Source organism: Physcomitrium patens, chromosome 21, assembly GCF_059467195.1.
Source record: "Physcomitrium patens ecotype Gransden chromosome 21, ASM5946719v1, whole genome shotgun sequence".
NCBI lineage: Eukaryota > Viridiplantae > Streptophyta > Bryopsida > Funariales > Funariaceae > Physcomitrium > Physcomitrium patens.
Window position 1 is genome coordinate 1,595,051 of NC_143430.1, and position 16,149 is coordinate 1,611,199.

The following is a 16,149-nucleotide window of genomic DNA, read 5'->3' on the forward strand; positions in this document are numbered from 1 at the left end:
CAAATGCAAAATTTACTACAACTTAAATTTTTTGAGTTCATAAAATAGAAGCTAAATTTTAGAACTTCATTTTTGAGGACGACATGTGCCAGCATACATACATACATGTAAATTTATATTTCATTTAGTTTTTACAATAAATACAAATTTATATATTTTTTAGTTTTTGGATCAAAGAGTGCCTCCAGATAGTACAAATTTGTAGAAAGAAAGTTTGTAAAAAAGTAATTTAAAAAATATATACAATGTCTTTTCATCAAAATTCATAAACAAGTTTTAAAATGAATATTCAATTTTATAATCTCGATTTAACCAGTTTCAAAAAGCAGAGTAAATGCAACAATACATGTAGATGATCTTCTATTTAATCAACTGTCTGACCTTAACAGAATTTTAAAAAAAGATGTAATTTACATTTTTATAAATGACTCTAAGAGGCAGTGTATTTTCTGAATAAGCTTAGTTTCAAGTTGAGAATAGTATTCAGTTGATATTTCAAGCATTTAATAATTAGATCATTAAACACTTTATAACAGCAAAAGATTTGATTCATTTCTTACATTTTTACACGAACTAAAGATGGTTTTTATTTTTTTATAGTATCATTTTTTTGTATTATCAGAATCTTAGAATAATTTTTTCTCATTAATTTATTGGACTGTAATAATAACATTTTGAATGACTTGACATAAAAAAGAAAAGAAAAAAGGGAACACATTCTACATTTCTTTCTAAACTTCATTAGTTTAAAAAAAATTCAGGTAATGATGATTGCATTTGGAATTCTTTTACAAGTCCACATAACATTTTTGAGAATTTTATCATAAGCACATTGAACACATAAATGAATACGCTGCACGCGTTTCCACGAGGCCAATCCACCGTCTACGAGGATGTCACAAGAAGGGCATCGGAGGATTCGATACCTACAGACATGGTGCATGCCGTCAGCCCAGCGCGCTTACAACAGTCACGTTCGAGAAACGTGAGCCCTTGAGCCCGAACATACCAGCGAGGATTGCCAAATCCTAACCAAATCCTAAATTCTAATGAAATCCTAATCAAATCTTATCAAACCTTAATCAAATTTTACACCAAATTCTAATCAAATCCTAAATCCTAATCTTAAACTAAACATTAATAAAATCTTAAATTTTGAATCAAACCTAATCAAATCTTAAATTCCAAACAAAATCCTAATTAAATCCTAATTAAATCCTAATTCTTAAAAAAACTCTTAATATATCCTATAATAGATTGAAACCTCAACATTTAATGATCGAATTATTGATATCAACTCAAAAATTTTAAACTTTTCAAAACTTTAGGTCAAAACAAGCACAAGAAAAATGAAATCAATTGCACTTATCAATTGAGAGAAATGTAAGATAATTCATTCAAGTGTTAGATGGCCTCTTTTTCCAACCTTAAAGTTGAGTTCTAGTGCCAATATCTCCTTTACAAACCTTTGAATTGTTCTTACAATCTTCAAAAATGTTAGAAATCAAGTCTACTATCCATATAAATAATTTTTATTCCAATCCAATTAGCAGATTGCAAACAATCTTAGAAAGTTTTGTTGATCATCTAATTCTAATTTTTGAGATTTCAATCCACTTAAACTTTACTAACCTTCAATCTAACCATTTAATAAAGCTCAAATTCATAGCACATATTTAATACAACTATATTCACAAACCTACATATTTTTACTTATGTCTTTTACAAAACTTATAAAATTGTGTAAAATATCAATCCTATATTATTTTACAAAAATCAATGTCATCTAAAACAACTTGACTTTGTAAAGTTCTTTCAAAGTCATTACAAATTCAAATTCTTCAAAATTAATGCTCAAAAAAGTATAATCTATTCTATCCTCAAATATTATTTTCTAATTTACAAAAGAACCTTGGAAATGGCATTGGTGTCTAATTTTGCACCTCACATTTTGATTTTAATCCTAGTTGGCAACCAATCCTCTTTAAGTATCAATTCTTATTTTCTTGTAGTAATTTTTTCTAAAATCAATTCCTAACTTCTTTCTACATATGTTTACATCCTTTATTTTTCTAGTCTACCTTGATTTGTTGTCAAGGACATGAATCTTGAAGAAAGAAAATCCTCAACACACTCTTATATCACTAAAAGGAACTAAAAAGTCACTTAAAGATGATATAATATTGAACTAAAATATCTATTGCCAAAAACAAGATGATCAAAAGTCTTGAAACAAGACTAAGGACTAGAAAGGCATTGACATGAATGAAGAAGGCTTCACTCTTGCCTCCATATACACTCTCTAACTAGAAGCTTGTAGTAATATTCTATAGGACCTTCAACATGTGTTGATTTTGCTGGCCACATGTCTTAACTTGCAAAGCAAGTTATTTATGTATGTCACATATAGTTAGCTTGTTTCACAAGCTACTACAGGAAGTTAACTTGTTCCACAAGCTACCTAGACGTGATTAACTTGTTGGCAAGGTTTCTAATCTATAAACACATCTAAAGTCAAAATTACATCTATAAAGCTTCTAAGAAGCTTCTTTAAAAGACTTTATGAAATTAATCTATATTTACTTACTTCTACCTAATCATATAAGTAACTAATGGGATAAATGTATATGTCTGTGATACTACCTCTTCTTTTAAGAATGAGCTCCATGAAGAGCGGTCATCATCTTTTATAGATCTTTGCAATTCTTTATTTTGATTTTGATGGATGCGATCGATGAAAGGTTTCAACTTTCTTTGTTGCATTGTCAAGATTCTTTGTTGACTCCCATGTGTATTTATTAATATCATATCCACTCTAATGAACAAGATATTCTAACCTATTTTGGCATCGCCTTAAATCTAAGCTTTTTTTTACTTTGACATCTTGTTTATTATCCACTTCTATAGGAGGAAGTTGCATTTATCTTCTTTTCAATATATTCATTGTTTTATATGTCTCAAGAAGCGACATGTGAAATATAGGGTAGATCTTTATAGACTTCGATAGATATAATTGATAAGCAATAGGATGGATTTGTTCACAAATAAGAAAAGGTCTCAACCTACGATAGTTCAATTTATTATAAGGACAAGTAGTCTTAATATTAGGACAAAGTAATCATACCTTGTCACTTGCATTGAATTGTGGTTGTTATTTGCTATAGGCATATGTGTAAGTCTTTTATTATTCTTGAGCTTCTTTTAATTGTGTCTTCATTGTTGCATGTAGCTTTGACAAACAACTTGTTAAATCTTCTGCCACAACATTATCAACTTTTGAAAAGTCAAAAGTATCAAGTCATGGATGATAACCATAATTGGTAAAGAAAGATGTTTATTGACTAGTAGGATGTAAGAAATTATTATATACAAACTTTGCCAATGGCAAAAGATTTGTCCAATCATCTTGATGATAATTCATAGTATACCTCAAATACTGTTCCAAAACTTGATTCATCTGTTTTGTTTGCCCATCAATTTGAGGATGAAAAGTTGAAGAGAGCTTTATATCTACCTTTAGAATCTTGAATAAGATTTTCCAAAATCTTGATACAAATTGAGTCTTCCTATCTGATATAATATCTTTTGGCAATCCATGATAGCAATAGATATTGTCAATAAAAAGCTTAGTTGTTTCTTCACCTAAAATAGATTTTGTATATGGTACAAAATGTGCCATTTAGGTGGAGTGATCTATAATTACAAATATAGATTCATATGAACTTGAATTTAAAAGATCTATAATAAAATCCATAGAAATGGAAGACCATAATTATTTAAGTATAAGTAATGGTTAGAAAAGTCTATAGGATTGATAATAAAAAGTTTTTAATTTTGAACAAATATCACATGACTAGACAAAGTCTTTTACTACCTTCTACATTTGTAGTTATTAGGGACCATATACAAGACAAGGATTCAAGACCAAGGAATGGAGTTAACTCGACATTAAAATAACAACTAGATACAAGGCAAGAAGGTCCTCACTAGACCATAAGAAGTGAGTTGTCGAGACTGAGGATCCCCTCAACCTTGAGTCCTATATATACTAGGTCTTAGAAAGCTTCTTGAAAAATTTTTATGAGGCTTGAAAATAAAGTAAGCCTAAGATCCTTCTTTAGTAACTTCTTAAATCATCTAAAGCCTCCTAGAACCTTCTAGGACCTTCTATGACCTTCTAGAACTTTCTTAGAATCTATTGGAACCTTTCAAAACCTTTTGGAACCTCTTAGAACCTTTAAGAGCCTTCTTAGAACCTATTGATATCTTTTGGAATCTTTTAGAACCTTCTAGAATCTTCTAAAACCTTCTAGAATCTTCTTCAGTTGTATATTCATGATATCATTTCCTCTTCTAGCTTTAAGGTCTTCGAGAAGCTATGTTGCAGCGAGCTAGTATATGTACAAGAAGTTGAAGATCTATCGCATGGTGTCTGCTATATATTCTAGTACCCTTGTAGCCATCAATAATACCCAAGCTTTTTACTTATGACCAAGCATGAACTTCAATATCTTCATTATGAAATTGTCCTATAAACACTCCTTCTAGACGTCCTTTATAGGTAAGTTCTACCTCAAACACAATTACCAGTGATCTATTACTAGGTATCCTTTGACATCTTTGTGGTTTAAGTAGCTCTTTGTCTCGAGGTCGTCTTTGTGAGCTACTTGATTGAAATGGTATGACCAGCAAGGCACATATTTCTTAACTATTTATATCATATAAAGTAGACAAGACCAAAAGAATATAAATAGGCTATGGTCGTAAACTTGAAACTACTGACTTATACTATTTTAAATATTTGACAACAACTGCCTCTTCACAGGTTGCCTTTTCTCCTTCTTTATGAAGCCAAGAACTAAGAATCTTCATGGTGAAGCCATCTTATCAAGCTACCGTTCTTCATTTTGCCACTTTTGGTCTGAATGGATGTCATTGATGGAACCTTTGAATCTTCATTTGTACATTTATAAGATTACTAGCTGGTTCTCACGTGTGATTGTTGTTATCATATCTACACTAATAGACCACATATTCAAGCCTTCTATATCTTATCCTTGAATCTAATACCTCTTCTATCTCAAATTTATCATGATCATTGATTTCAATCATAGGAGGTGGTAGTTGTCTTTGACTTAGTATGTTCGATTCTTTATACCTTTCTAAAAGTGAAACATGAAAAACTAAATGAATCTTCATAGATGAAGGTAACTCCAAGTGATAAGTTATGTAATTAATTTATTTTTGAATCAAAAATGGTCCTAGCCTTCAATAGTTCAACTTACTATATGGCCTGTTGGTTTTTATATTGCACTTAAGAAGCCATACTTTGTCACCAACTTATAATGGAGCATGTTCCTTCTTTAATTCATCCACTAGTAGCTTATAATGTTGTTGAGCCCTTTCTAGGTGAGTCTTTATGGTTTCTTGAAATTCAACCATCTTCATAATAAACTCCTTTGCTGTTGGATTTGCCCACTTTGAAGTTTCTATCATATCCAATTTTGAATGATGACCGTAGTTTGAATAGAATGGTCTTTACTGCATAGATGCATGGATTGTATTGTTATATGCAAACTCTACCAACAACAAGTAGAAAGTTCAATTATCTTGTTGATAGTTGATGGTACACTTTAAATATTGCTCAAAGATTTGATTGACCTGCCCCGTTTAGCCATCAGTTTGAGGGTGGAAGGTAGAAAAAAGGTTGATGTCAATCTTAAGAATCTTGAAAAGTACCTTTCAAAACCTTGATACAAATTGTGGTCCACGATCCAACACAATGTCATTTGGCAATCCGTAGTAATGATAGACATTATTGATAAAGAGACTTGCCATCTCTTCACTAGTAATTGACTTTTTACAAAGTATAAAATGTGTCATCTTGGTCAATTGATCAACAACTACAAAGATAGTATCAAATGAATTTGATGGTGGGAGATCTGTAATAAAATCCATAGAGATAGATGACAATGGTTGTTTTGGAATAGAAAGGGGTTGAAGAAGTCCATATGGCCGATGTCGAGGGTTCTTTGACCTTCAACAAGTATCACATGGTAGTATGGATTCCTTAACGTCCTTCTACATTTTAGGCCACCAAAAGTCTTTAGACATAAGTTCTAAGGTCTTGTTGAATCTGAAATATTTGGCTATAGAGAAGTCATGGTGTGTTTAAAGAATGCGCAGGCGAGTTAGTCCTTCAAGAATGAACAAACATTCTTTAAAGAATAAGAGGTTGTCTTCATACTTGAATTTAGAAGACTCTTCACAAAGGTTGTTAGTAAGATGCTTGATATTAAGAACAAGAGGGTCTATATTTGAGGCTTTACAAACTTGATAAAAAAATAATAAATCCATAGGCATTGATACATTGATTACTGAAGATGAAATTACTCAAGTTTAGACAAGGTTGCCCGTTATTAATCATATGCTGCCTTGCCTTCTTTTGGTTCAAGATAAGAACGTCTTGATAATGCATCTGATAATCCTTGTTGGCTTTTAGATTGATATGTGATGCAAAAGTCAAATTGTGATAAAGATAAACTCCAACATGCTTGGCGACGGTTCAATACTGGGACTAACATAAAGTATTCAAGATTCTTATGATTTTTATATACAATCACCTAATGAGAGGAGCCTTGAAGAAAGTGATGCCATTCTTGGAAAGAATCTATGATAGTAAGTACTTCTTTAATATAGATTTTGTAATTAATTTCTACTGCTGAGAACTTTTTAGAATGAAATACAATTAGATGAAGTTTGCCATCTTTTCCATATTATGACAAAATTGCTTCCAATGCAAAGTTTGAGGTATTGGTCTCCATAAAATAGGGCTTGTTGAAATCTAGATGTATCAAAATTGGAGTTATTGTGAAAGTATCTTTTAAGCTTTGAAAAGCTTTTTCTACTTTGGGTTCCTAATCTAGTTTGTCCTTGCATGTCAACTGTGTAAGTGGAGCAATAATTTTGAAATAATTCTTAACAAAAATCTTGTAGAAGTTTACAAATCAAAGAAAACATTGGACATCACTTTCAATTTTTGGCTTTGCCCAATTGATGATTACTTGTACCTTCTTTGAATCTATAAAAAGGCCTTTGTTGGAAATAATATATCTAACAAATTTGACTTGAGATGCATGAAATATATACTTTTTTAATTTTGCATATAGCCCAACACTTTGTAGCTTTTCCAACACAAGGCAGATATGTTTGTTTTGTAGTCTTCTGAATTCTTGGAAAAGATCAAAATATCATCCAAATACATCACAACAAAGTCATCGAGATACTCGTAAAATATATCATTCATTAAGTGTTGGAATATGGCTGGAGCATTGGTAAGTATAATTATCATTTTACTTATTCTATAAATTTCTTTCAGAATAAACGTGTATAGGGAAATTTGAATACATGGAAAGACTAAGCGCATGAGCTTTACTTGTTAGGATCACACAATTAAATGTAATCTGGACCACTAAAATATCAAGAAACACTACAATGCTTTCTTCCAGGAACAATACTCCTTCATCAACTGATAACCACAATAAACAACCTCGCACTCTTAAAAGACTACTCAAAACTCATAAATTCCATCCAACACCAAGAATAACAAACTTCACTTCAACCAATCAGGATTCACAAAATTTCTGTAATCATAGACTTCCTTTGTCTAAAACACATACAACTCTCAATAAACAACAATTATAATCTTCCATCCATAATCAATCTTTCAATAACTTCTCATATAATTCAATCACATAATACTCCAATTACATAATGAATAACTCATAAATCAATCTCTGATTTATTCTACAGACTCACTTCTCTGCATTCAAAAACTATCCATTACTCTTCAACAACAAAGAAAACAAAGAAAACAAATAGGTAGCACCAAGCTTAACCCCGACTCATGACTATCACAGTCTCGCTCTCCAATAAACTTCTACAACTCCTATATAATTGCTACTGATTTCGAGATCCTAATCGTAATCCTATAATAAACTACTTTTAATAACTAAATCAATCATTCGTCCTCTTGAACTGACTATTCTATGGACTATTAATCTATTTTACCAATATCTTAAAAAAATGAACTAATATCTATTCTACATAGCCCCATTCCTATCTGTGCAGCGTCCTCGCAAATACACAATTGATTCATATCTAAAAACTACTTAACAAAACTCTACAAAGTTACTAGTTTCTCTGGCCCACCCAATTAATCATTTGCTGCATTATCGAATGTAGGTTCCATCAATTCTGGTTCTAATTACAAATCTTCTTCCTCTTCCAATCTGTCCATTGGTTCTTTCTTTAATTAGTCTGATAGATCTTTATTATACTCACCCAATTCACAAACTTGAGCCTCCAGTTTTAAGATCTGGGCATCTCAAAGTTTCAATTGATGCTGTTGCTGACTCATCTATTCTGGAACATCTTCAATTGACACTTGTGACTAGCTTCTCACTGTTAACTCTTCCGTCAATTTTGCCACCTCAGCTTATAAAACTTTGATTTCGAACCTCAACTTCTCCATTTTGCATCTGGATTGGTTATTCAATGCATCTTTTTTTTTTTGTCAATAACTCTGCCTTGGCTCCTTCTGTCTGTAACTAACATTTGAATTTTTTCCATTCCAAATTCCATGTCTTGCGATTCTGGATCAATTTATTCCATTGTCCTTTCACAATCCATAAGATGTGTTCTTTTTCTTTCGTCCAAGACTCATATTGGTGAATCCATTTCTGCTCTAATACCAGCTTAGATTCTCCAATTTTTTTATCGTCCGTTCTTGCTCTTCAATTCTTCGGTTTTGCTCTGATATCACCATTTTACTGTCCTCTAAATCCCGTTTGCTAATGCCCTCTTTGTCCGTAGTTCTCTTTACACTTTCAATTACCATGACGCTTCCTTTGTCAAACTCTTAACTAGAACTGCTATGCTTGAATACACAAGAAACACAAGAAATGGTACTCCAATCAACTCAAAATAACACCACAAAATGACTTTAACTAGTGCCCTACTCCTATTCTTTTACTACCTGGTGATAATGACAACATGTTATCTATACTGTCCATGAAAGGTAATTGGAAGTAATCTTTCTTGGTGGCCACATTAAGTTTCCAAAAATCCTAACAAATGCGGATTTTTCCATTCTTTTTTGGCACCATGACGATTGGAAAAATCCACTCGCTATTCGGTATGGGGTAAATAAAACCAACTGCAAGAAGCTTGTCTAATTTCTCCTTCACCATGAGGGAATATTTAGGATTAAGGCAATGTTGTCTTTGTCGTACCAGGTTAGCGTTCTCCTCTAAAATGATATGATGCTCACAGACGTCAGTGGAAATACCCTTTAAATCAACATAAGTCCAAGCAAAAGTGGACTTATGATGCAAGAAAAATTCTATCCAACAGGTCAAGTCTTGGTCCTTAATACCTTTGTAGACCTTAATTGTCCTTGGCTCTACTGTGGTTACTAAGTTAATAATTTGATATAAAGATGCAATGGCGATGTTCTGTTTCAATCCTCGCGTTGGTTGAAAATTAGTCGGTAAGTTCGACATGTACGAAGTACTGAATCCTATGTCCAAAGCACTAACATGGTGCACATCATACTTGGTCATCCAATCAATATTAATATAATCAGAGCTTTCCAAATACGTTGGGTATATCAATACTCCCCCGGACCTCCACATTGGTATACCACTCCAAGGTGTTGTGTTGCCTCCATGGGCACCTCTGTAATTGGTGCGATAGCGTCATCATTAGAGCTAAGCTCATTGTCCGACATTAATTCAAATGTTGGCAATTGAAACTCCCCGTGATAGCGTACTGGGTACATTTGTAATACCATTTTATTGCTGCCTTTGTCAATTGTCAAAGTACTCCAACTCCAATTGTTCTTGGCCTTCACTTGATAAAGCCAGGGTCGTCCCAATAAAATTAGATATGATAAAGTCAAATGTTGTAGCCGAAAGATAATATAATCAATTACATATGCAATATCAATAATTATAGTTTGAACACTCCATAAAATATCCATTGGTTTAACCCGGCTATGATCTGCCATCCGTAATACCAATGTCGTGGGTACTAAGTGTTCCAAATTTAAAACATCCATTGTATTAGCGTTTATTAAATTGACGCTGGAACCACCATCCACCTGAACACCTAAGATCATAACATTGTCAATCAAAACATCGATGGTTGGTGCACCTGGGTCAAGGTTCAAACTGACTTCACATACTTCTTTATTACGTTGCCAATGCCATGTTAGCGATGAATTTAATGTAGAACGGCACTCTGGTGCAACTGCTAGAAGTTGCTTCATAGAAATAGAAGGCCGAATAGCATCCAGATCCTTCAATATGTCATAAGATTCTATATTTAGGATAATACCCAATGCCCTCTTTCTTTTCATTGGTTGGAGTTTAACTCCTTGAAGTAAGATATTCTTCTGCCCTAGACTCGGAATTGAAATAACAGATGGAGCTTCTTGAGAATTCATGCCTTGGAGAAGATCTTTCAATGAAAAGGACGTTTCTCAGAACATCATAGAGAACAGAACAACTTGAAATAGAAGTAAAGACTCTGTAATCGAGACCTCATTGGGTAGCCCAACCGATTTAGGTTTCATATTGGGTAAGAAGCCTATAACAAGACCTGGATTGGATGTCCCTATAATCGGGTCAAATTAGCCCTTCACATCAAGCTCATCCAAATGCTGAATTGGTCCTTTCCTCTTTTGTTGACTCTCGGTAAGAATGGCTTCGACACATTCTACCCGATTTATCAGAGAATCTTGAGGACCTTGATTTATTTCTTCTATTTTTCCTTAATTTTGGATTTGCTGATCCTGATTATTGAAATTGAACAGAGCATTACATTGCTGATAAGTATGCCCAAACTGCTTGCAATTTCCACAAACTGGCGCATAATCGTCACTGGCTCTGGAATTGAGACATTCACTCGTATAATCATCAATCTATCTGCAACGGAAATAACAAAGTGGTCTTCTTGCACTCCCATCAAGCATATTGGATGTCTCCATCGATATATACCTATTAAGCTTGTTCCATGTAGGATTAGAAAATGATCCTGGTTGTCCCATTGGAATGGAGGAAACTTGGTTCGATGACGTTGGAGGAGCATATTGTTGATATCTTTGCTACTCCTTCCCATAGTGCTGGGGGTTTGATGTAGATCCCTGATTAAAATTAGAACTTTGAAAGTTATTGAATGCTTAATTTTGTCGATTAGATCGCTTTCCATTCCATCCAAATGTATTTCTCGATTAAACTTGATTGATGTCCCAATGAGTTGGTGGGATCATGATCTGATTACTGAATTGTTGTTGCCTTTGCAAATTCCAACAATTAGCTATTAAGTGCTTTCTTTCGTAAAATGTACATTGATCTATCATTTGTGAGGGTGAAGGGCATTTTGTTACCAAATGACCGTGGCCCTTACAATTACTGTACCAAACATTGGTCCTAGTATTGGTAGGCTTTTTCCTCTTCTCCTTATCCTTGGCCATATGGACTGCCATTTCTTCCATTTTCTTCGTCAGGTTCAACAATAAAGCTTCATTGGAATCTTTTGGGGCTGGTATTATTGGTAACTTTGCCACAGCTAATGCTTGTTGTTGATACGAAAAATAAGGAGCATATGTTGTTGTCACGTTCGGTGGCATAGCTTGTAATGGGGTGACATTAACTGACCCCTGAATATTGGCATTAGAATTGGCCCTTGTATCTAACATCCGTGGATAAGCATCCACTGATCTGTTATAAGTCAGATTTTGATAACTACCTTGAACTGGAATCATCGTAGCTCTCGCAATTAAAAACTGATCATAATGGCATTCCTCCCAAACCTTGGCTCTATTAAGGGATGCAGATATCGTAACGGGTTGAGCTTCCTTCACAAACATTTTTAACTCTGGTGGTTGTAAACCATTGATTAATATGGATAAGATAAATGCCTCCGACATTTGGTGATTTGGCCACTAACTAAGTATATCAACTACCCGGCCATAATGTGATTCCACTGCCTCTCTTAGGATCATTTTGTTGTTCATTAACCTCTCTCAAAGACGATCTTCAAAACCTATTGGTCAAAAATAGGTTAAAAATGCATTCTTCAATACTTCCCAATTCAGAAATTGACCCACTGGTTGGCGATTGTACCATTCAAATGCCATGTCCTTTAAGGTTGCTGGCAACCATCGTAACCAAATATCTTTGGTTCTTCTATTATTGGCTACACATGCTATCAAAAACTGAGACAAATGTTGATCGAGATCCGCACCCGAAAAGCCCCTAAAAGTAGATAATGGAGCCATGCTCATTGTGCAATCACTCACGTCATCCATTTGTACTGCTATTGGAACTGCTGGACCACTCGTTGCCATTGAAGAGAACAATGTGCCGCTTAATCTCTTATTAAAATTACCACTGCCTTCTTCAATTATCTTTTCCAAACTTTCTAACCTCCTCAATTTATTATTATTATCCCTGAATAAGTTTATTGATTGAATTGGAGGTGAAAATGATGGATTTTAAAATACGCTGAATTGGCCTTTATTGGCAAGTAATTTATGCCATTCTACAGAATCAGTTTTTATAGAATCGGCAGTTTCTGCTATTAGGAAGGTATCCAATGGAGTACCTAATTCTTATGTATTTCCTCCACTTGCAGTTAACGAGCTTAAGAGATACATTGGATTGTTGACAAAATTTTCTACGAGTACTCTTGGCAATTTTCTTAATGGTATATATGTCTAAAATATTAGGGATCGGTCAACTTCTGGGTATGCTCGGATATGCCGACAGGCATACAACCATGGCTTAATCCAACTTTATTGACGCTTCTTTTTTAACTTACGTTCTTGCTTGTTTCACAACAATTCTCTTGCTTGTGCTCTCTCTTGTCTTTCTTTCGACTGGCATATTTTTTTTACTACAATGTTTTCATTCTTAATAACCATAATCTTTTATTATATACTGTTGAATTTGCTTCCTATTTCCCAGCTACTTATCAGGCAGTTAATTCCTACAACTCAATGCTATTGTCAATCCCCGATAGTGGTGCCAAAATGTAATTGTCGTTTTACTTATTCTATAAATTCTTTTCATAATAAATGTGTATAGGGGAATTTGAACACAGAGAAAGACTAAGCGCATGAACTTTACCTATTAGGGTCATACAATTAATTGTAATCCGGACCACTAAAACACCAAGAAACACTACAATGCTTTCTTCCAGGAATAATATTCCTTCATCAATTGATAACCACAATAAACAACCTCGCACTCTTAAAAGACTACTCAAAACTCATAAATTCCATCCAACACCAAGAATAACAAACTTCACTTCAACCAATCAGGATTCACAAAATTTCTGTAATCATAGACTTCCTTTGTCTAAAACACATACAACTCTCAATAAACAACAATTATAATCTTCCATCCATAATCAATCTTTTAATAACTTCTCATATAATTCAATCACATAATACTCCAATTACATAATGAATAACTCATAAATCAATCTCTGATTTATTCTACAGACTCACTTCTCTGCATTCAAAAACTATCCATTATTCTTCAACAACAAAGAAAACAAAGAAAACAAAGAGGTAGCACCAAGCTTAACCCCGGTTCATAACTATCATAGTCTCGCCCCTCAACAAACTTCTATAACTCCTATATAATTGCTATTGATTTCGAGATTCTAATCGTAATCCTATAATAAACTACTTTTAATAACTAAATCCATCATTCGTTCTCCTGAACTAACTATTCTATGGACTAATAATCTATTTTACTAATATCTTATAAAAATAAATTAATATCTATTCTACAATAAGTCCAAAAGGCATGACATTGTATTCAAAATGTCCATACTTGGTGTGAAATATTGTCTTTCATTCATCTCCCTCTTTAATGCATACTAAGTTATAGACGTCTTGTAGATCAATCTTTGTAAAGATCTTTACTTGACTAAGTTGATCAAGAAGTTTAGATATCAATGGCAATAGATATCGATTTTTTACTGGGATTTTATTAAGACTGCAATAATTGACACACATTCATAAGGATCCATCTTTCTTCTTCACAAATAATATTGGAGCACCAGCTAGTGATTTGTAATGTTGAATAAAATTCTTAGCCAGATTTTCCTCAATGTATTCTTTTAAAGTCGCAAGCTCATTCTGGGATGAATTATAGATAGGTCCAAATGGCGGTTGAGTACCTTCTTGAAGGTCAATTGTACAATCGTAAGGATGATCCTTCAATAAGATATCTACATTTTTTTTCGAATACATTTATAAAATCCTTATACGCATCTAGAATTATTGTTGTAGCAACCACATGTTCTAATTGTGAATTTGTATAGACAGCAAACGTAATATCTTATTTGGCCACCTTCAAAAATGCTCTAGCTTCAATAAATAAATGTTATTTAAGTTTTGGCTTATCAGGTGTTAGAAGCTTTTTTATAGATCTAGGAGTTTTATGATCTACTAGAAGAAATTCTAACTTTTGTGATACCCAATCTATGTGTGGATTATATTTTCAAGCCATGAAAGTCCTAAAATGACTAAACTTGATAATAATCTAATGACGTTGAATACTACTTGGTTGTTATAGTTGTCAAAGGTTATTTCTAATGCAATCATTTCATGAGTGATGTCTTCTGAGCATAAAGGCCGACCATCTATTATTTCTATATGTATGACTTTGGATTTTTTGACTGTACAAATTTTGTATGACCTAAAAAATTCTTTGTCAATAAAACATGCAGAGGCTTCCAAATCAAGTAATGCATGACAGTTTAATTTTTTGACTCCTAATCGTACAGGTATAGTAATACAACAAGAAGGACTAGTACAAAATAGAAGACCTTTTTTAGTTTGTGATAGTGAAGAATCTAGTTGCATGGTATTCTATGGTGTGATTTGCTATCCGAGAATACACTAGGTATCTAGCTATAGAGATTTTAGCTTAAACCTTCATATGAATCTTGTCTTAACTTCCAAAACTCCTTTGATTTGCATAAAATTCAAAATATAACAAAATTTCTTCAAAACATATTTTTTCCGCAAAGGATTTTCTTGTTTCAAACTTTAGAAATTCATAACTCTTGATCTAGCTATTCAATTTATTTCAAATTTATAGAATAGGTAGAATTCACTCTTAAGTTTTATTACAAAAAAAACTAGTTGCAAATTCACTCTCAATCTTTTGGCATTTAACAAATCCTAGCAGATGCTCTAAACCCTAATTTACAAGAACCCAAGCACTATTTTCTTAATATCTCAAGAATCCAATACTCAAATATCATCAAACTTATGTACAAAGTTTATTAACATGAATTTACATATTTTATGACATTTTGAGCCAAAACCTTGTCAAATTGCTCAAGATATAGTTCAAGATATAGCTCAAGATACAACCACTAGTAAATTAGGTTACTTACTACCCTTAGATTACATGTGCTGACTTCAAAATCCAATAACTCCTTCATTTTAACTTGGAATCCAGCAAGCAATATACAAAAAGTGTAGCCGCAAAAGTGCTCTCTCTAATCGCAGTCGCCGATCCTCAATTGTCCACTGTACCTGTGCGTTATGCCAAAAAGAGCGACAGTAGCTCCCAAATCAACACCTTAATTTTGAGCGCCTATATCTCCTTCATATAAACTCCAAACTATACAAAATTTGTACCAAAACCATAGCCAAAAACCTAAACTTGCTGACTTTAGCCTTCAAAGCTCCAATGGCTCTGAAAAACTAACCCTAATCCCTAATATGGCCTCGGGTAGCCTCCTCAAAGCCCATTGGTCATGATTTTTGATCAATAGGAATGGAGATTTTTATCATCCATCTCCATTCATCTATATTGGTGCCCTAATTACTCCCTTTGCTATCAAATCCTTCTTCAATCCTTTTTTTTTTATAATTTTTATATAATTTATATCCTAAACACCAAATAAAAGAACCAAAATAAATTTTCAAATCTCACCAATGTCTAACAAAGGTGACTCTAAATATTTAGAAGTTACTATCAACCAAAACCAATCTTAAAATCCACTATCAAAAAAGAAAATTAAAGTTATACAAATTCTATAATAATCTTTTTAAAC